The sequence below is a fragment of the Sebastes umbrosus genome, chromosome 10 (genome assembly GCF_015220745.1).
Source record: "Sebastes umbrosus isolate fSebUmb1 chromosome 10, fSebUmb1.pri, whole genome shotgun sequence".
In the NCBI taxonomy this organism is placed as follows: Eukaryota; Metazoa; Chordata; class Actinopteri; order Perciformes; family Sebastidae; genus Sebastes; species Sebastes umbrosus.
The window spans coordinates 3,319,024-3,340,397 of NC_051278.1; the positions used below are offsets into that span (position 1 = coordinate 3,319,024).

The window sequence follows — 21,374 nt, forward strand, 5'->3', positions numbered from 1 at the left end:
TGACACGAGAGAGGCTAAATAAATAAATAAATGAAAACTATTTTTGAAGGATATTGATATAGCCCTCAGGATGCAGAGTTGATTACTGCAGAAGGAGTCTGTCTGGCTGCAGATAACTGATAAAATGTGAGTCTCAGGCTGGACAGCCCGAGGTGTCACAGGGCTGAGTGCGAGGCAGCGAGGGATGCAGACAATGCAGACCGACAGCAACAGTTCACTTTACTGCAAACATTAAACTATATGTAGGCTTACTGGCTACGGTAGCAAGTCCACACACAAGCGACTGATTTCAGGCTTTATTCTCTTAATATTACGACTTTATTGTCTCCTTCTCAGAGAACACTGATAATAAAATCCTGGAGTTTATAATTAAATTAAAATGAATTATTGTAGGCTAGGTGCCACATGCACATTGTAAGATGTTACTTCTCCAAACAGTAAACACAGAGAAGGAGGGAATAGTAAATCATGCCTGCATTTGTGTTGACACAGCAGAGGATATTTGAGAATACAGAATGACTAAGAGCCTTACTGTAGCCTGTTATATTTTTATATTTTCTCATTTGTCTCTTGAATTTGGTGACATTTCCACCATGAAATGGTGCATAAAAATTCACCAGAATTGTCCCCCAGACCTTCTGCTAAATAGTATCCATTAAAAGAGAAGATTCTGGACCTCACTAATTTCTAAACCCGAGCTACAGCCCTGATTCCAGGTCACCGGATACAGGTTAACAGCTGACTTGAAAAGCTTTTAAAACAAGGCATGAGCAACTATGTATACCAGCAAGGAGTGTGTGGAAATGAGCTGGTTAAATGTCTGCAGGGCTGATGAGGGGAGTGGGAACAGGTGAGCAGGTGAGCAGGTCGGCGGGGGAGGTAGAGGGGATATTGCCGGGCAGGAGGAAGTGGATGGATGAGTGACGTGACTGAGACAGAAGAAAAAGTCAGAGGACATCTGGTGGACTGGAGGAGAATGGCAATGAATGGGTTTGTATATTTTTTCATGAGTCAAAGTACAGTTTTAGACCGACTGCAAGTAATCTCTGCACTTCTTAAGAAGTAGATTTACATGTTTACCTGACTTTGAGTCTTACTTTATTACACTGCTTGAGTACTTCAAGTGTCTTCATGTGTACATTCACCTTCACATGTTCTATATGCTGAAGTATGTTTAGCAAACATGTATTAATGTCTATTTATTTTATTGTAATATAAGTACAATATAATGCATGTCTATCTCTGTGGAGTTAGGAGGAAAGAGTGATTATGTGTATATTGTGTACTAGAGAGTGTGATGGTAGCAGGAGGTGTGGCTGTGAAATGTGGTGAGTGCTGAAGTACGCTTTGAGAAGTGGCTGCTGGACCCGACTCAAGACAGCACCTATTGAGTCCAATACAAGACTTAGGTTGCATCCTAAATTCCAGCTATTTAGTACGCTTAAACAGTATGTGAGATGTTTTATTATGTCCGAAACCTTAGTATGAAATATTACAGTATGCAACGTTGGACAATACGGCGGCATAAATATCCCACAATGCAATGAGGTAGAAACGATAACGTTCACAACAGACGTTGTCGGACAGCTCTGTAACGTCAATAACGCTTCAATTTAACAGTCAGTATAAGATTTCACTTTGCTAGGTGTACTATATATTTTAAATTAATTCATAGTTTGATTCTCACAAACAACAATGAAGTATCATAGAAATGCCAAAATACACTGGAGGGGGGCTTTAAATGTCAAATTTGTGAGCTGATGTATTGAGTTGCATTCACTTCACTACCTAAAGTGTCTCTTTCCCTGACCCCTGAGCCCCGGTATCATAGACTTTACACAGAAATGATATCACACATGAGATAGAATTACGGAAGTCTCTTTTATGATGGTGATTTATGGGGAAAATGTTTTGTATCGCAGTAGATTTTTATTATCTGCAACACCACGGTGAACCACTGGGTCAAACAGGTTGACCTACCTCGGTTATATAAAAGAGGGGGAAGAGTGATAGGGAATAAAGTAGATTACACTGGGCAAGAAAATAAAGTGCAATAACAGAAGATGAGTCTAGATAAGAACATAGCAGGTTATATCCAACCTGTATATGTGCTTCTGCTGTCCTGCCTCTCTCTAAAACACATACTCCCGGCAAAAATGTAGAGCCTTTCTACTTCAGTAGCTTTTTCCACCACCGTTTCCCACCTCTCTCTCTCTCTCTCTCTCGGTGTTAATTTAGCCTGTTATAGTTTCTTTTCTCTCTTTCTCTTGTGTAACCTGTGTACAGCACATTCCAATAACACACCTCTCGTAAAGCCCGGACTAGACTATGTTCAGTCGGTGCTCTATATGGCTGCGGCTGCCCTTTCGCTTGTTTCTCAGCTCGTATATCACAGTCAGCCAGCCAGCCAGGTCCTGCGACAAGCCAGAGCCCTGCATTTGAAAACACATTACTTTTTAAGACCCCCTGAGAAATTGTGAAAGGAGGAAGAGTAATAGAGCTTTCCCATTCTCTCTTGTAAAGCACCCGCTGTGCACATATGAGATTGTGTGTCGCTGTGTTTGTGTGTGTGTGTTTGTGTGTGTGTTTGTGTGTGTCTAAGCGCCTTTGTGCGCCCGTCTGTGTTTGTGAGTTGGATGATATTTGGATTGAAGGCTGAAACAGACAATAACAACAAAGCAGTGAAGTCAGCCAGGTCTGTGTTGTTATGTTCTTATTCCTCGACATATTGAGAATTCAGCTTTGTGAAATCAACCCCTCCTATCCTTAACTTAAAAAAACAATATGTCAGTTTCATGGGAAGTCAATGTTTCTCCCGACCACATTCACAACGATTTCACTCCTCTACTGTTGTATTTTGTCATTTTGGTATGGATATTGGATATGGATATCTGGCATGGATTCTGTAGATTCACAAAATCTTCATGAGTTCAAGTTTAAGATGAAGAGTTGAATGAACCAACTGTCCTACTGAGCATTCACTAAACTCATCAAATGAACATCATTCAGAGGAACAATTTCAGACTGTACAGTATCCAGGTTAAAGCTCTAGAAACTCCTCTGTCTTCTAGTTAGATGAAGAAGTTATCTGATGGAGGCTTGTTATGTATCTTTTAGTCATGTACTGTATTTCAGATGAGTCACACAGTCTTTTTCCTGATGAAATATAGACCATCAATCCCTAACACCGGATCTGAAGCTCTTCGCTAACTGAAAGAGCAAATATAAATGCTAAGAAAATTCATCTATTTGTGATTAAAGCACCTTTCAAGCTATTCTGAGGCATACATTTTTGAAAATACTGGTATGGATATAACAGGGAATGAGAACGGGATGGAGCAACGGAAGTCAGACGGCGGCCGGCGGTACCACGGTTTTGCACTTTGCGGCTCACGTTACCGAAGTTTCAGAAGCGTGTCAGAAAACTACGTTGGCCTACAGGTAACGTAAAAATGTGAGAGGCTCTCTCTAGAGCCAGAGTTTGGTTTGTCCGTTCTGGGCTACTGTAGAAACATGGCGGTCTCCATGAAGAGGACCCGCTCCCTAAACTAACGAACACAACAATTCTTATTTTCAGGTGATTATACACTAAAGAAAACATAGTTATTATATTATATTCCATTTCTGCAAAAAGACCACCCTAAATGTTACACACTGGTCCTTCAATACTGTAAAATTAACATCAGTCCAGCTAAGGAACAAACTATTCAATGCTAGTTCAGTTAACTCATAATTTTAAGCTTTGTTATTGTAATTTCAACTTAAAAAAACATGTTTTTTAAAAAAAATTTAATCTGCTTTGATTATGTAGTGTGTGTACAGCATTTTTCTAGCAAGTGGAAAAGACAACTTTACGATCCATTTAGAGGTCATTAAAAGTTTTACATTCCTTACATTACTGAGGAGGAAGTAAACCTTGAGAGCAGTAATGTCTCCCCAGAAGGCCTATAAAGAGCCTAATGCCTGTAAAAACTCACAGGTCTACATCACACAGCTCTGCAGGGGCAACTTCTCACATCAAGTGTGATACTTATAACCAATTAACTGATATTCTGTGACTACACTACACTAGGTGTAAACTCCTACTTACCAAGAACTGACCTCAAGTGTCCCCGGTGTAAACCCCTTGATGATCACATGTTTGACCGACACAGGTGATTCTTATTCTCTCAGAGTTTCGAACACTCGGAAGAGAAGGCACTGATCTTCCAGTGAGGCACCGCTGCTGCACCAGCAATTCATTTTTACCACCAGATCTAAGACACTCGAGGAGATCTCTACCGGGTATATCTGTCTCTGGAGTGCTCTCTCTCTCTCTCTCTCTCTCTCTCTCTCTCTCTCACAAAAACACTATTTCTTCTCCTCCTCTTAATGCTCCCTTTGTCCCTCGCTCCCTCCCTCTCTTTATATTTCTGCGAGGGACATGAGATAAAAATCATCAGAGTGGCTGGAGGAAACGCAGAGGGTGTGAAGAGACAGACTACGGCGGAGAGACGAAGATGTCTGGAGGGATGACTTGATGAATTGAAAGCCAGCGAGGGAGGACAGACAGACACTACGCAGGTACACTGCCGCCCACTGATCATATCTTTGCTTCAGATTCTTTGTTTCGGGCCAGAGAATGTAAAGTGTCCAACTGTGTTCACAGAAAACATTTGAGGCTTTGCAACAAAGGACCACACATTCAGTGGTGCCAGTACTAAGCCCACTAGACAGTGTTTGTTTTATGGTGAATCATTGGGTTAAATGTTTTGATTACACCCCACAGGACATCATTAAATGATTTGTTTGACCAAAGAAATTATAGATATATATTTAAAAAAGATATTTATTAATACTTAATTAAATTTTATGACTGCACAGTCCATGTTTGTTTTGCTTGGATCAAACTACATTATTTCTGTCTCCCAGGCTTCTCCTGTGAGCTGGCGGACCAGATCCCGAACCACGGCCACCACCCCGACCATAGCGGTCTTTACTTAAACACTGGAGGAGCTTGTTGGTAGCAGCATACAGTCTGAAAGGGAGTTATGCATGGAGTCTCCGGGCAACACTTCTTTTCAAGACTTTTTGCAGTGAAGTGTTAGTTAGTAAGCAAGTCAACAGTACAGGCAACTAATTGAACACCATCACATCACATTGATCCATCTCATGGAACAAATTATAATATGAACACAGGATATGAAGATTGATATCTTCCTTCCAGGCTCTGACCTCGTCTAAGACAAAGAGTACAGAGATACGGGAGTGACAATAATAAACTTCCTTCATGGGGGAACTTAAACTTGGGGTGGATGCAGGGCATACAGTATGACATGCTATATGAGCAGGCTGATTTAGAGGCAACAAACTATAGAACATTGATAGGGAAATCAAAATAAAACGCTGGTTTAAGGTGTGAAAGATAACTATGGATAAATATTGAAATGAAAAGCCAACATTAGCTGAGACAGGGCTGTAGTCTCTCCAGCATCAAAGCTGGATGTGTTAAATGCACATCCACCATAGTAGTCTCCACACCCTTGCTCGTTATTGTAAGTACTCTGCTGATTGTAAAGTGAAAGTGAAACTTTACATTAACAGCGGCCTCCTGGATGAAAGCCCTGTGTTTGTTGGACCCATCCACCTCCCCTGCCACCCGTCCGGTGTGTCTCTTTCGATCTTGAAACTACGCCACCACACTCCCGGCGCACTTTCTCTGAGCATTTATTGTTGCCGTGAATGGGTTTATATTGTAGTTAATGGAAAACCCGGTGCGTCTCTGCTAAAGGGTGCAGCGGTGTCGAACGCCAACAGCTATGACAAAGCGTCGGTATGTGATGCCCTGCAGAAGAGAAATGGCTGGTGGCACTGTATGCTTGCTGGATTTATATTGGTATTGGGCATAATGTAGGGATGCAGCAATCTGACCCTTATATCGGATATCGGGCCAATGCTGACTCAGATAGCTGGATTATCTGGGTATCGTGACAATAGGGCAAATCTATTCAAATCAATTCTATTTTTACATCTGATTACACGTGCATGTACTAGGTCATGCGTCAGCAGCACACCAGTAGACCGCAAAGCTGAGGGAGCTCACATCAAACATGTTTGGAGGTATTTCACGCTTGCGACACCCACAACTTCTTTGGCTATTTCATTATTATTGGTCTTAAATTAAATGTCTTTGTACATTTTGTTTTACAAAGTTAGGAAAGTAATGTTTAAGTCACCTGAAGGAATGATCCCAGTCGCTTCCAGGTGGTGGGAAAGGGCAGAGAAATGTTCTAATGGAAGATAGAAGTCCAGAGGAAATGTCACCAGCCCCCGCGGAGGCATACGTATGGTCTCAGTACGATCCTACACACATGCACAGATTCCCACACTCTGGGTACTGCAGCGATGATGGGGGACTTGAAGAACCTGGAAGGTTAATTAGTCACCATGGGGGGAAACTCAAAGGGTGTCAGCTCAGCCTCTCTCCCCTCATCAGTCGCTCGCTGTCTCCGGGGGCTCAGCTCCCTGCTGCGTTTTTTGATTCCAGGCTGAAGGAAAAGACCACTTTTTGATCTAAATGAAGAAGCTGAATGAACAGTAAAGGGGCTGGCTCGTTACTGAGGAAGGAAGGGAAATTTATGGAAGCCCGGAAACTACGGATGGAGAGGTTGAAATCAGTGTGTGATGAGATAAATCCATCGAAAGTGGGATGTGCTCTCAGCATGGGAGCAGGTCTGAGGGTTATATACATGTGTGTTTATCTGCACAGGAAGACACACACTGTACTATTTCACATCAATGATGTAGAGTACTACTTAGTGTGCCAAACCCATCAATCAGTCTCTACTGAAGTACAAACGGGTCTCATAAATCTCTAAATGTCGAGGGGTTTCCCCTGACTTAAACAGATAAAGACTGATTCTTTATTCAGACATTGTGTAAGATGCATTGTTTGACTGTAGTCTGACTGTTTGAGTGTAAAAACACCCTACAAATATTGACCTATAAGGTCGCAATAATTAAAAAGATACAAAGGATTGGTCTTCAAAATGTATGTCCCCAAACAGCACTGGTCCAATTTTGATGAAGCTGTTCTTGTGACAGTGTTCTGACATTTAAAGAATACACTGATTGGGATTGCCAAATGGGGAAACTTTAATTAAAGGTCAAAAGTGAAAAAAGAAAAATCTCAAAGACCATGATGTCTGCAGCGCTGGTCCAGCTTTAATGAAGCTCGGACAGATGGAGCATCTCGTTGCTGATTAGTCCAACGTGTGCCGGCGTTGTTCACGGACACCTGAAGGATGTCAAGACATGATAAAGATTTCAGTTGTTTCAGTTGTTCTCTGTGAACATAGCGGAGAGTTTTCCAGCCTATAAAGGAGCAAGTAAACATTAAAAGTAGACTGGATGAAATCAGAAGTGCACCGACCAGTTGGCTGTCAGTTATTTATGCCAGTACTGAGACATAAATATATTCTAATGGCTGATAACTTCACTCTTGGCTTCAAATTGACAGTCCTTGGCCATTAAAGTAAATGTCAACCTCGTACTTTCAACTCATTGTGTCTTAACACAGATGAAAGGAAAGGATTTTTTTATGTTAATGTAACAAACGGAGACATCCAACTAGTAGACACAGAGAGACAGCTGACAATAAAGATGACATTGTTGGCAGTTGCTAAGCAACTTTTGCTCACATATTTCTGCTGAAATCAATAGCTAATTATAAATAAATGCTCATTATTACCAGAGAGTGTGTGTATGCTTTCATACACACATGTACATGTTCCAAGAGTATGCTGGCCATTCATATTTTTTACTGCCGAGACCAATCTGCTCACCTACTTTGAATTCACACAACTGTGAATCTAAATGTAATGTGTGCAAGCCCCCGCCGTGCAGAACCTGTTTTGGCAACAAAACCTCTTGGTTAGCTGTAGAAAAAGACATTGTCATCCCAACTCGTCACATACCGCTAACAACTGTTGCCGTGGGTTTACATCGTAGTTAATGGAACGCCAGGTGCATTTCATACCAGTGCTAAAGAGTGCCTTGTACGCCGGTACCGAACGCCGACAGCCGTGACGGCCTTGGTGTTTGACGTCTTGGGAATGAGAACGGGCTAGCAAAGATTGTGGTTTGGGTTAAAATAGGTATATTTGTAACTTACGTGCTTAAAGGGACTGTACTGTATGTGAGTTTTTACAGGTATAATCATTTTTTCTCGCCAATGTGTGAACAGGTTGTAACCTAACCTAAAAAATGTTATATACGAATTATAGTGCATTTATTTTCGTGGGTAAAAGCACGAACAGTGAATGAGAACAGCCTGATTCAAAACATGAATTTGATTAGTGGGTATACTTTTAGTCCCTCTGCAAACATCACTTCTCTCCACTTACTCTTTCTGCTATTGTGTTTTTTCTCTTTGTGTTTAAAGAAACTCTCTCCCAATGGTAGTGTGCTCTGCCTTTGATTATCGGAGAAGACAGAGTGTCTGAATTCAGCCACCAGGCCATTAATCTGCGACGGGCTCGGCGAGATGAGGGAGCCTTCAGTGGCGACCCACGGGGAATTATCTGCTTGCTTCAGCCCACCACAGAGACCCACTGCTGAGCTCAGACCACAGCAAGAGAAACACACCCACCAACGGCCACCTGGGGCAGCGACTGTGGACACTGATGTGGAGAGCAACCCGACTGATGCAACACACAGTTTCTGAATATATACTCGAATCCCTGTTTCTTACTAGGGTGGACTTTAAACACACACAAAAATACATAAAGTGAACTTTAATAATAAGCAAACTAATCTGCTGTTGAGACCGTATGTTATTGCAAAAAATAACTTCTGACTTTGTATTTTAGGAGAGCTATTTGGGGTTTTGCTATTTACTTCAATACAAACAGTATTCCTGGAGCCACCATCTAGTGTCCATTAGTGGTACTACACCAGAGAGTACTGTCGTATTAGCTTAAGATGTAGCTGTGTTGGTTCTTGAATCAAAGCAAGGCAACAATTTAAACAAATCTGTTTCCTTTGCTGTTAGATAATCCTTAGGCAATTTTAACATCTGCACAATACATTGGATTTTTCACTTTTTACTTTTATATTTCTTGACTATCTTATGTAAAACACTTTGAATTACCCCGTGGAACTGCTTAAACATGCTATACAAATTAAGTTGCATTTATCTTTTTCATTTTTTCAATCTTTAAACTGTCAATTTGTTTTTTATTTGAGCATAGGTATTTGATCTTGACCTTTGTGTACTAAATGTACATCATCCTATAAAACTCAAATTTAACATTCATCTTTAAATTGTCATGTGCAATGGTATCCTGTATTACATGGATATCTTTGGTCATATATGAATATTGATCAGTATTCACTGTGTTAATTACTATTTCGGTGTTTGTGGGGATATATATGTTAATTGTAACATGGCTATATGGAAATAAATAGTTCTTTTGATGTAAAACTCCCAGTAAACATTTAATATATAAACAATAAACATGACCAAAACACGGAGAGCGCCTGAGTATATTCTTTATAAATTGTATCATACATTTTATATTTTAGTGTATTTTCATCAAATTTATAGTTACAATTGTAGTCAAAGAGTAATAGATTACATTCAGTTACATCATTGTCTGTGGGATCTTGGTTTTTATGGTGATATTGCCTTTGAAATTAACATTTTATACTAGGCGAAGATGAACATATTTTTCCTTTTTTGCATCTCCATTGTAATCACCATGGTAAAATTGTTTAGTTTACTTACAAATAATTATAATTCCTTAGTTTCTTACCTTTCAAAAGAGACCATATATATGCATATAAGCCTTATGGTTGAGGAGCTAGTCCTGATTCATTTTGGGTAGTTATTTGTAAGCGTTTTTACCAAGGAATAGGGCTGGGCGCAGGAAGTTAACCAAGTTAACCTTACATTGTTTATGTGGATGTAGAAGAACGATAAAATACTCGACCCATTAGACTTAAATGATAAATGTTTTTGTCCTCTTTATGCTGGGGTTGTGAGAGGTGCTCCTGCTGATCCGTTAATGGCATCTCATCTCATTTGAAGCCACACATCATTTTTCTTGATTTTCTTGTCCCCCGAGCTGAGGCTGTATGAGCCTTATACAACCTTACAGAAGGTTGAGAACTCCTGCTATAAGAGCTGTTGGCTTTTGATGGATGAAGTCATGCACACGAGAAACCAAGCTCTATTGGGAAAATCAAGTCAAGGCAGGAAGTGGAACATGTTTACCTTCATTGCAACAACCTGTGTTTACATGCATCTGGGGTGTAATGAGATCACATTGACACTGCAGATGAGCACAGCTGTTCCACACTGTGTGTTTATGTGTAAGACTGTATGAACAGCAAACGGTTCAGCTGTGGAACTCAAATTATTAAGACTTATTTATTTATTTCAGTTTCAGTTCTAATGATCTTTTATTTCATTCAGCTGTAGCTTCTGCTAAGACAGTGAAACTTTCCGAGAGGACTTTCTCATGCATAAGTGCACATGAAGGAACTTAAATACGCAGGTAGAAACCTGCACCCGTGTTGTGACCTCAGTGGTTGTGACTTTGAAAAGCTTCTGTGAGAACTCTTAAATGTAAATTCTTATTCTTAAACATTTATTACGTTGTAATCCATGTCATGTATGATTAAGCTTATAGTGTAAGCTATTTCATTGTATGGGTAATGCTTTTCTTCTCAGCTTATGTCTACTTATACTGAGCCACCAAAACAAGGATAAAGTCATAGCGAGGGGAATTTATGAATATTATTATTTTGTCTTAAAGTAAGTGAGTAAGACTAAATCAATATTGTTATGATATAAATTACAGATACAAATGCCTTAATCTTAATAAAATAATTGGTTATTATCATTATAAATAAAGAGCTTAAGAAATGGAGGAACAAATTAAGCAATTTGCATTTACATTTCTTAAGTGCCTGTTGCATGCATTACTGATAACTGGTAAATAAATAGTTTATAACATCAGAAAACAGCCTTTGTTGAGCTACCTCTGATAAAGTCTTCATAGCATGTTTTTACCGTTTACAGTAGAGACAGGTTGACATGTTTTTTTTAAACTACAGCAAACATGGCAGAGTTGTTACGGACGTCTGCTGTTTATTTGAATCCAATATTGCAGAACTCGAACCAGCTAACAAAGTGTGATTCTACAGGACTTGTGCTGTCGATTTCTTTTATGTGTGAAAGTACAAATATGGCGAGTAACTTGTTGTTTCTAGAAGAGCAGCTGTTTTAAACAGACTTTGTGGGTATCGTCAGCCAGGACAGGTGCAGAGGGTTTATCAACATTTTGTAAAAAAGCTAATTTAGTCGTTTACAAATCTCCTTTTTTTTTTTTTTTGCAGGACTGTCTGCCGGCTTTGGTCCATGGTTCCTGTATATGTGTCTCATCCTGTCTACCGTTATCTGGGTCTTCATCCTGGAGACACTGTTTGCTGAGTCTTTGTTCATAACTGCTTTAGCACAATGTGTTTTCTATGACTAACCACAGAACCCACTCTCTCAACTTTGGTCTCGGTCTTCTCTCTCTGTGTGAATGGCGGGCTGCAGTTTGCCTCTGTGTAGATGCATCAGTTCTATCTTCTCTCCATGTACGATGCTGGTTCCGTGATCTCAGGGCTATAACAGCTTGTGACAACACCCAGACGGTGCCTGATGACTTCTTTATTGATCTAGATTATTAACGCCCTCAAAATGCATCTGAAATAAACTAATTGCAATGTGACACTACGATCCTAAAACTCCCATGAGCACTTGCTGCAAACACTGTTTGCTCATTTATTCTATTGGTCCATTCATGTTAGGCTCATCGCCTTGCGTGCCAGTGACCGACAACCTCAATATGAAGCACGTGGAGAAGCATAGGCTCTGATAACAGGTGTAACAAAAGCCAGAAAGCAGACAACATGCAAGAGAAAATCTGATGATGAAACCACAAAGGAAGTGGAAACAAAAAAAAACTTGTTCATGTTCAATGAAAAGTGGTCAAGTAGCATGTAAGGCAGCATATATGTAACTGCATCATATTTTCTCCATTGTAAGGCCACCCTAGAGAGCACTTCATCATGTTCTCCACCTAAATGTGTTTATATGGTCTCATTTGTAACATATTTAACATGTGTATATGTTTTCAATAACGTGCATAAAACCAAGTTGTGAATTATCAAACATATATCTTTTCAAAATGGCTGGTTTACCTATTCAAGATAATATGAGGTGATGTGCAAATGTCGGCAAAAACTAGTCAGGAATGTTCATTCAAGCACAAATGTACATTGTCTACTGTTACTACTCATGTCTACTATGTTCATGCATGTTTCTCCATCCTGAAGGCTGTCAGAATTGAGCCTGAAAAATTTGATACAACTCATTTTAAAGTGTACCACGATCTACCTCGTGGGGTGGTATCTGTGTCTTCCTCAAGCTTGGGTCCTCTACCAGAGGCCTGGGAGTTTGAGGGTTCTGCGCAGTATCTTAGCTGTTGCTAGGACTGCGCTTTTCTGGACTAAGGCTTCAGATGTTTGTTCCTGGAATCTGCTGGAGCCACTCTCCCAGTCTGGGGGTCACAGCCCCGAGTGCTCCTACTACCACGGGGACCACGTCGGCTTTGACCTTCCACCATTGTTCCAGCTGTTCTTTCAACCCTGGATACTTCTCAACCTTTTCATGTTCCTTCTCCCTGATGTTGCTGTCAGCTGGTATCACCACATCTATCACAACTGCCCTCTTCTGCTGTTGGTCAACCACCACTATGTCCGGTTGGTTAGCCAGCAGCTGCTTGTCAGTCTGGAATCTGAAGTCCCACAGGACCATAGCCCTGTTGTTCTCAACCACCTCCGATGGTATGTCCCATTGGGATTTGGGTACTTCTAGTCCATACTGGGTACAAATGTCCCTGTACATTATTCCAGCCACTTGGTTGTGCCTCTCCATGTACGCTGATCCAGCTTGCATCTTCAACCCCTGCTACTATGTGCTGGACCGTCTCAGGGGCATCTTTTGCACAGCTTGCACGTTGGGTCTGATCCACTGTGGTAGATCCTGGCCTCTATGGCCTTTGTGCTTAGGGCCTGTTCTTGTGCTGCCGTGATTAGTGCACAATACTCTTCACCACAACAGCATTTAAAATGAACTTCAAACTGTATATAAAGACACACCACGAAATCACCAACACCAAACTTGTGCCAAATAATCTCATTCCATCATGTTGAGCAGATTGAGCTTCCATTGGTGCATTGGGACGCAGCTTCAGTTAGGCCCTTCTCTGGCATTTGATGGATGAAGCAATGTAAAAAAAGAGGAGGAGGTAATGAAACACCACAACAGTGAAGATGTCTTTTTTTTACTTCAATTTTGCATTCCAATGATTTGAAATTGTTTCCCCCCGGTGTGTCGATCTCTGCTACCTATTCACCCGATGAGCGTGCACTATCTGAGGAGAGAATTTATTCCTGCATCATTTGGCAGTTTGTCTTTGTGATAGCAAAGATATGAGAGATGTGTTGCTCTGAGAGAGCAATTTATAATTATTTTTTCCAGTAGGGTTCCTGGAGAAACACTCTGATGGAGGCGACAGAGAAAATGATAATTAGACGAATAGCAATCTGTGACACATTCGGCACTCTTCCTCTTTTTCTCTCTACCAGCCACACTCACTCACAGGTGTGGGTCTGCTCTGACTCTGTTATGAATCCAGTGAAATGTGTTCTCATGAACAATTCACCTGTGTTTTCGACAATCTTAATGAGCCTTGCTGACCTCATGGTCAACCTACCTATGCATGTTTTCCCTTCTCCTCCTGCACCTCCTCCACATTACCTCCAGCTTCATTAGGGGTATGTTTCTCTTCATCTACCCTCCTGAGATGCATATATGCATTTTTGCTTTTCGCCACAGAGGTCAACGGGCCCAGGTGCTCTTTGAGGGGGCAGGTAGGGGTTCAGAGTCCAGCTCAAGGACACCGACATGACTGCACACCATACTGTTGTGCAATTCAAAATAGTTTGAAAATGCATCTCTCTCCTCTCGCCTTGCCTGCGGCCCCTCAGAGTGAGGCCCCTATTGCCAATGTAATATAATCCTTCTCCTCCCTTAGCAATTACAGAGCACAAAGACACACACAGAGATAAAACAAGAAATAGAGAAACAGAGAAATCTAATACAATCTGATATCAATTGTGAATCGGAGACCTCTGCACCAGCGCTGCTGACGCTTCAGGTGAATTCAAAACCACATTTGATGGTGGCTGTTTGTCCTCTGAGATAGTTTGAGCTCCTATTTGTATTGTCTGCACCGTATGGTTGAAAAGTACACTTTTGTTTCAATATCTTTCTATCTATCTATCTATCTATCTATCTATCTATCTATACACTACCAACGCATTCTCATCTAAACTGACTGACGTGGTTGGGCTACGTGTGTACAGTGAAAATGAAACTAAACTCCGGTCTCCTGGATGAAAGCCTTGTGTTTGTTGGACACATCCACCTCCCCTCCAACACCAACGGCCTTGACAAAGTGTTGGTTTACTGACCTCTCCCTGTTTCTTTCTACATTTGATCAGTGGAATTGGAAATGCAATCAGTATATTGATTGATAATACTACATGAAGGTTGGTTTAGAGTAATATATAATACATCTAATCAATAATACATGTATAATAAAAAGGGCTTCCGGCATCGGAACTGAACCCGACCTTGAAAGGAGCACAAGTCTCTCAGGTGGAGCGTATAGGGTTCAATAAACTTCACAATTAGAGGAGTGATAAACCGACGACGCCGGTGATGGCTGAGATTCGTCTTGTGCCGCTGCTGCTGCTGCCGCCGAGCTTTATTAATAAACCGTGATGAATTTGCAGAGAGTGCTCATACAACTTCTAATTCCAGCCCTACTTGTTATTCCACGCTCATGTGACACGAGAAGCGGCAGCGAAACAAGATGATGTTTCGGAAATTATTTCAATCCACATCCAAAATGTGCAGTATGAACTTATGAATTAATCATGAATGAATTTGTAAGTTGTGTTGACTATTAGAATGGAAAAGGATCTAATATTTCTGATAAATATTGCCTTTGACTGGATTCACATGGTTACTGCTCGTGTCCATGACACCTAATGGGAGTCTACAAAAACTCCCATATGTCCTACATGTAATTACCACCTAGCAGCACTTTACAGTAAACTCAACATGACATGAATGCACCAGTAGAGTACGATGATTTGTAGCATTTGGTGTATCACTGCATTTGGTGTACTGCTAGAGGTAATTCTGACCATATGGGTGGGGTTTGCTGAACAAGTATTTTTTATCCTAAATTCCTGGCATTTATTACATCGTGGCAATTGGATGCACTCATCTGTGTCACAGTACTGCCATCTGGGATATACATAAAGGAAATAATGCTACATAAAATATACAGTAGCTGCGCCGCGGCTTTGCCCGACTCGAGCCTCTGGTGACATCCTGGAGAACGCTACAGAGCTGATTAGGCTAAAACAAATGCACATCCTCCTGCAGCTGTGATGAGAGGAATCAGTTAGACGCCAATAGTAAATGAGGCCAGTGTGTTTGTTTGTGAAACTCTTTTTTTTATGTGCGTGAGTTGGCTGGATGTACACGGCTCAGCCTTTGCTGCCTGACTCTAGTTCGCTTTACATCTGGGCAGAGCTGGAACAAAAGGGCAGACGCTCGCCCAACAGGCAGCGCGATGCATTAGCACACTGATTACCATCCCACGCACGGCCACACATGCCCACACACACACACACGTGTGCACGGACTCACACACATGCTATAGTAGCAGCAGAGCCACGAAGCACAGTGTCTTGATCGTGACTGAGATGCAGAGAGATGGAAGGAGCAAAAAGAAAGATAGAGAGAGAGAGGAAAGAGGCGAATGAAAAAATGAAAAGAGAAGTGGGGACGGCAGCTGGTGCTTCCCACCAACCTCCTGCTGTCTGATTTCTTTCTCTCTTCTCTCTTTATCTTGGCCTTTGCACAGCCTAATTTCCACCCTCCAATGCCCCCGCACTTTTAGACTTTCATTCACCGTTTATCTATCTATCTATCTATCTATCTATCTATCTATCTATCTATCTATCTATCTATCTATCCATCTATCTATGTGGCACAATGAAAGTGAAGCACTCATACTTCTGTAACAGTCAACTCTAAATTTAGCTCCCGCTGCAATGCAGGTGACAACCCGTAGCCAGCAGCAACTCACTCACTCACTCCCTCAAACAGTCTAGCCACCAGTCGAGTGAAAAGAAAGCATCCCAGCTGTTTCTGGAGCAAAAAGGCACTTTAATCTGCCACTCTACTCCACCCTGCCGGCCATCTCACTTTTTTTCTCTCTCCTCCACTCTGAAAAAAAGGTCACAGGTGCCTATAGGACTCAAGAGCAGCCATCACGCTTCATTTCCTTTCAGACTTATCTTATTCACTGCTCAGTGTTGTTTGCCTATATGGATTTATGACATGCCCTGATGCCCTTTGGGTAATGCGTTGAAGTAAAGGGGAAAAAAATAAATAAAGGGATTGTGTGCTTGGATTATTAATACAATATATTTTTATTCCACATCCCCAGCCGCCTGCAGAGATTTTTTGGGAGTACCCACTCCTCTCCCGTCTCTGCTCCCATATCTCTTCATCTCTCTCTATTTCTCTTTGACTCCGTCGCTGTGCCAGATTAGTGCCTGAAAAGGTACAATTTGCAGTGTGCCCACAAAGAGGAGGAGGTAAGAGGATCTGATTAATGCACATTCCCTCTTTATATATTCATGACTATTTCCTGGAGTCTATTAGAAAGACATGACTTATTCAAGTGGGGGTTTTGATTGAAGTTCGCGCTGTCTCGGCGGTTGACTTTCCATCTTTCATTTTCCAAATACTCCTCCCCCTTTTTTCTATCTTTTTTTTCAGTGGGTCTGATCTCTTCTTTTTTCAGCAGGTCTGATCTCTGTCCTCCCTATTACCTTCACTCTGTTCTTTAACCCCACCCCGCTCTCCTTTCATTCTGGAGTGCTCCAATTGATTGGATGTGACAGATTATATCTATTCAGCTCCACTTAGCTCAGCCTGGTAGTATGAGAGCGAGGGTTTTGACCCTCTATGAACTGGTGATGAGAGATGGCTCCGTTGTGACTGTCATCTATTATGGATCCGGAGGGAAATGGTGTTGTGATGATTTTAGTTCAGTGGCCACCCACCGACCCGCCCGCTCACCCAGCCGCCTTTCTGTGAGGTCCTCATTATGCATTCACGGCACTGCAGGACTATTTCGGGGAGCCGAATAGCTCTGCTCAGTTTGAGAAGTTATGATTCTGTACAGCTAAAAAAGAGCCTAAATGTTATATATCAATCCAGTTCCAGTTTAGTTCAAATGCAACGCTCCCACATAGAATGCAAATGCATCACAGCTTCAAATGGACTCACTGAACTCTTAATGATTTCTTTACATGATTTTCTTCCTTCTCTCCCTTGTTGTTGTTGTATGCGGTTAAATTCAGGTCGAGACTGCTTGAGGGCAAGTCTAAGTCAAGTTACAAGTCTTCATAAAAGAAAAGTCTTCAAGTTCTCTGAATGCTGACTATAGAGCGGCTAAGTGGGAGGAGAAGTTCTATCAGGCACCTCGGGTTCCAGGAGTCGGACTCCCATTTGTTTTCTTCATAAAAACAGTGGTAGGTGCATGGCAAGAAGTGGACCATTAACACATACTGTATCTGGTTCTTTGATGCAAAGACAAAGGTCCAAGCCAAGTGTACATTCAAACTCAGAAGTACAATATGACTTCCAAGAGCTGCTAACGGCGAGCTGAAGTTAACAATTACATGATTCCGTCTCATGCAACGGTTCGTATGATATCTTACGAAAAAGTTATTCCTCCTTTTTTTGTTTGTTTTCCTACAAATGTCCAGAAACACGTGTCAATATCCACACGTTACATGCATACAGTCTTTTCAAAATAAACCTCCGTCTTCACAGCAAACAACTTCCTTATGTTTAGGCAACAGAACTACTTAGTTAGGTTTCGGAAAAGATTGTGGTTTGGCTTGAAATAATTCCAGAAGTGGCGTCACTATAAGATAAGGTCGACGATGTTGGAAAGTTAGCACAATTTTGAAAGTAGCATGGCCTCAGGAGCTCCGCCTGTTCTGTGTTCTGTGTTAGTGTAAGATTAATTCAGCATTGTGCTGTGTTTTGTTGTCAATTGCAAAGACAAAGCAATATGAATTTGTTGAAGCCAACATTGCTTCAGCTTTTTCTCCATTGAAATGTTCTCTATTCACTGTTAAAAACTGACCAGCAAAAAAAAGTGACCTCTAGGTGTGACCTACAGAACGTCGAGCTATTTTTTTGTCTTGTGCCTTCTTCATATGATTTTGACTGCTGGACTATTTTTGCAGGCCCTTTGTATTATGCTGTCGCCCGCTTGCAAGATACTCACCATCACTGAGTGTTAGTGGAGAATGCCTGTGTGTGTTTGTTTAATAGCGTAGCCTCCGACTGGTCTCAGAAGGAACCAGGAACTCCAGTTCTTTCTGTTGTTTTCATTCAGTGTCATAAAGTCTTTGCACGAATTTGTGCTAAATTTTCAAGTCACGTATTGCCTAAATTTGTGCTGACCCGCAAGTTTTTCTTAAATGCAATCATACAACTCTACAATTCAGTTCCCATTCGGTCCTGCGGTGTTATTAAATTATACAGTACTGGCAGACTCCCCGTTGCAAAGCTCAGTGCCGGGGAAAGGACAATTAGAGATGCCTTCAACATTAATAAGGAAACATGCTCGTTGCAAAACACCAATAGTTTAAGAAAAGTCCATGTAATATCTCCTATGGTGCAAATCAGAGTATATTAGTTTGCTTATGTATTCAGAGCTGCCTTAAACAAGTCTCCAGATGTAGGTTTTATTCAAAGTGAAAGTAAGGGAGCCTTTATAACGGTGTATCCGTTGTGCCCTTAAGCATAACACTGAATCTCTACCAGCTCCCATGGGGCTTTGTTCTGCAGGCAAACAGATGCACTTACACAAACAATCAGTAACATCCAGACTCTTGGTTCTTATCACCTTGTAGGACGTGAAATAGACAGGCAGTATTTCTAAGCCCACTCCCTCCAGTGTGCAAAAGAGGAATCACTCAGCTCCAGGCAGCACTGAAGATGACCCCAGCTGAGACTTTTTATAAAATAAAATGCCTAGTAAATGTATAACCCACTGTCGGGAGAGCTTGCTAATGAGGATGATACACTTCTTTAGTCTTGGAAACCTGGAGTGAAATTATCTTTTCTCAGGTGGACTTTACCATCGGATTAAGATGAGATAGACTTAATTGCCGCGCTGCTCGGCAGCGGGGAGTCTCTCTTCTGTAAGAAATATCAGCATAAAGACGGGGTTTCATAAGGATGTGCATCACGATTCTCCTGTACAGCTCACAGCCATTTGAGTCTACTGGGAACCCTTTTACACAAAGTGTGTGTAGATCAATGAGGTCAGTAGGTCACTTTCAGGCCTCATTCTGAGAGCTTCATTTCCAGGCGTGTGCCCTCAGATTGACCTGTATGACTCAAACAGTTAGATTAGATTCTGTGCTCCGTTTTGAGACATAGAAAGGCATTATGCAGCAAAATACAGTTACATTTGAATAAATTAACTAAATGCCACCCTACTTTCTCCCAACTTTTTCCAAGGAAACAAAGTTGGCTCTGTGGCTCGCTCGCTGCCAATGCTGCTGGGAGCCTTTAGAGACAGTAGACAGTCTGTGGGCAGCACAGATGGCCCACAATCCGATTACACAGCTCCTTACACAATCTTTTTATTACACACTCTCACTTGCACATATACACACATACAGCGTATGAACGTACACGAAATGCAGCGATCCTCATTGCTAACGCTGAGACTGCCCTCGCTAGGAAAAGTAAGCAATCCTATTGACCGCCCTGTTCGCACGAAAAGTTGTATAAATGCCACAATAATGTGCAATAAGTACGCCTTTCTGGATTTCTGTCTTTTTTACGCCATGTATCCTGTGCTGACTGCAATGTCAACACATCGGGGGTAAAAATGCTACGGTAAGAGTTAGTGATTTAGAATAAAACGTGAGATCACTTGTGGTGGTTTGGTCCAACAAACACCAGACTTTTAACCAGGAGACCCGTGTTCGAGACCGTTGTTGACCGGTGTTTTGATTTGTAAGTTACTTTAGTGACGTTTGTGACGTGTTTTCTGTAGTTGTGTTACGTTGTTTCAGTACGTGTTTTACTTAGTTTATTTACTTATTTTAAACCTACTTGTTTTCCCTTAAGTTAAAGGCAGGGTTGACGATGTTCTCCAGTCTCCACTATCTGTTCTATTGGTTGAAATGGTCTTTACACACCGACAGCGATCCATTACTGATGAGCTCTGAAAAAGGACCGGAAAAGAGCCGTCATCTGTAGCTGCTGTAATCCTGTAAAAACCTCTACCAATCACTGCCTCGCGGTCCGCTTGGAAAGAACCAATCAGATGCCTCCCTGCCTCCCTGCTCGTTCTCTACCCTTGGCGTGCACCAGCCTGAACTCAAAGCGCGTCGCCGCCGCACGTTTACTGGAGAACAGAAGAGAAAACTCAGCCCTGCAGTAGCACTGCCGCGGTTACTTGTCATGAGGTAGCGTTGTTGAGTTGAGGTCCTCTCTCCGCTCTGTGTCTGTGAAGTAGTTACGATGCGGCGGTGCTCGTGCATGTGTGTGTGTGGGGGGGCGTTGCCATGGTAGGAGCCTCGAGGGGAGGGGGGGGGTTTAGACGGAGCTCCTGAGGCGATGCTACTTTCAAATAATGCTAGCTTTCCAACATCGTCGACCCTATCTTTAAATGAGTGGTTTTCTTGCCTGAACCTGACTGAGGAAGTTGGAATGTTCATGTAATGTCGTGGTATTTAAACGCCTTCCTGTGAGACCGGCTTGGTATTGATCACTTTTTTCAAACAAACACTTGAAACCTCTTGTGTCTACAATGTGTGCTATTTTGACACTGGGGACCTCCATTGTTTTGTTTCTTTTTACCAAAACCCCAATCTTTTCTGAACCGTCTGAATGCGCTCAGTCCCGTCACTGGTGACTGATGTTAAGGTTTCAGTACAAAGGTGGACCAAAATGCAAGAGACCAGGCACACAGGTAAATTCAACAAAAGGTGAGCTTTAATGCAAAGCTGGTGTCAAAAAAACAAAGCTGACAGGAAACCAGAAACAGAGGACGCAGGCTGAGATACAAAGGAAAAACACCACAAACTAAAGTGAGAACAAACCGGTAAGAAACGGGGAACACAGGCAGGATGTAACAACACAGACGACC

At 41.7% G+C, this 21,374-nt stretch overlaps 1 protein-coding gene and 1 long non-coding RNA gene across 3 annotated transcripts in view; one reads left to right on the forward strand and one right to left on the reverse strand.

The window, feature by feature from the left end:
* LOC119496134 (pro-neuregulin-3, membrane-bound isoform) overlaps window positions 1–21,374 on the reverse strand; it is a 403,417-nt gene that overhangs the window by 238,899 nt on the left and 143,144 nt on the right. The gene's annotated exons all lie outside the window — the stretch shown is intronic.
* LOC119496138 lies at window positions 4,396–9,511 on the forward strand. Its single transcript, XR_005208650.1, has 2 exons — window positions 4,396–4,563; window positions 8,423–9,511. It is a non-coding gene; the product is annotated as an uncharacterized LOC119496138 (long non-coding RNA).